The sequence below is a fragment of the Zingiber officinale genome, chromosome 5B (genome assembly GCF_018446385.1).
Source record: "Zingiber officinale cultivar Zhangliang chromosome 5B, Zo_v1.1, whole genome shotgun sequence".
Classification (NCBI taxonomy): domain Eukaryota; kingdom Viridiplantae; phylum Streptophyta; class Magnoliopsida; order Zingiberales; family Zingiberaceae; genus Zingiber; species Zingiber officinale.
The window spans coordinates 2,462,999-2,464,907 of record NC_055995.1 but is presented as its reverse complement, the minus strand read 5'-3'; positions in this window follow the sequence as shown (position 1 = coordinate 2,464,907).

Sequence of the window (1,909 nt, the reverse complement as noted above, 5' to 3'; positions counted from 1 at the left end):
GTCTGGACTCAAGAATGCTTATATCTGTGCATCAATATGAGTCTGAGCGTTAAACACCTAGTTAACAGTAATCAAGTCAAGTCTTCCAGCACTAGTCAAATCTAACTGGATCTATTGACTTAACTTGACTAACCAAGTGAAAGTTGTTGCCCTCTAAGGAATCAGCTAGTAGCTAATTGGTTAGACATGTGGCCGCGAACCTACGTGCTTGATTTTTAAACCTTTTGAGATTACTCAGGCATGAACATTAGGGCTCTGATACCTTCCTTAAAGAGAAATTAGCTAATTTACAATCAATCTAATTCAACTCATGCTTGGACATTAAGGATTTAAGCTCCTCCCTTGCCCTCAAAAGTTTTAAATTGATTATTTGTCTAAAAGAAAAATCCTTTCAAATTGAGCTAAGTTTTCAAAACTTTAATTTTCAAAAGTCATTTTTTTTCCTTTTTAGGCTAAGTCTTTCAAATCTCTCCATAACACACTTTCCCTTAACTAAGTATTTTGAAAATTTAGCTAAGTATTTTCTAACAAATTCAAAAATTTAGCTACAACTTTCAAAAAACATGTCTTTCAAAGAGGTTTCAAAACTGGCTAAAAGCTACATTTCAAGTCAACTTTTTATTAGCCTTTAAACTCAGTTGAAAAGAAAAAATTGCTCTTTAGACCTTGATTTCACTTAGCTAAAGATATTAATCATAAAAAGCTAAGAGTTACCAAAATATCTTTTCCTCCTTAAAAGCCTAAGGTTTCAAAATTTTAACTAAGATGTTTAAAACTAAAACTGCTTTTGCTATGCTACAAAAGAAAAATCTTTCTCTAGCAAAATTAATTGATAAAGTTTTACTTAGAGATTTTTTATAGGTAAGTTAAGATATTTTACTTAGAGAATTTGATTTCCAGGAAAGTTAAGATTTTTTCTCTTACCTTCTTCATAAAAAGTTAAGATTTTTTTTCAAACGTGCTTATTTTTTTGATGAATGACAAAGGGGGAGAGTAGGGAAATTCAAAAGAAAGTTTAATTTTATAAAGAATGCCTTTATTAAGGGGGAGTATGACAAAGTTAAAGTTTAGCTTAACCATATTTACATTCAAAATTTATTAAGCTTGCTTACTTAAACTTTATGCATCTATTTTACTTAGCTTTGAATTTTAGTTGCCATAATCAAAAAGGGGGAGATTGTTAGTGCGGGAAGCATCCAACGATCGACCGTTGTTTTGATAATGGCAAAGGAATTCAAAGTTAAGTTGTTTTGTGATCTAACATACTTAATTGAATGTCTCAGGAAAGTCCTAGCTACGGTTAGGCAGGAGGAAAACCCTAAGGGGTGGTAACCCTAGGTCATAGGGGGTGGTAACCCTATGCGGAAAGTCTTGGCGGGTCGAGTGCTTCAGGAAAAAGTCCTAGGGGGGTAACCCTAGGTGAAAAGTCCTGGTGTCACGAACCAGGTGAAAGACTAGACGGGCCGGGAAGCGGAAGTCCAGCAGAAAGTCCGGAAGTTTCGAATGCTGAGCAAAAGACCAGTCGATCTGGAGGATCACATTGGCAACAGGTAAATCTCCTGAGTTGAGTAGGTGAGGACGCGTTCCCCGTAGAGGGAACAGTAGGCGTCGGGTCGACCTAGGGTTTCCGGTAGGAAACCCAAAGTCAGACACAGACAGCCCGAAGGTTGTCAGTTTATTGCTTATATATTATCTATTATGTTCTAACTCTGTTTTGCAGGAGACTGACATTTTTGTGTAGAGTTAGAAGTGACCGAGATCGATCGACCGAACCTTGGGATCGGTCGACCGAACCCCCAAGCCAGCAAATCAGATCTTCAGAGGTTGGACCAGGCTCGACCAGGGGATCGATCGACCGAACCTTGGGATAGGTCGACCGAACCAGTGTTGGGCGTCGACTGGATCAAGC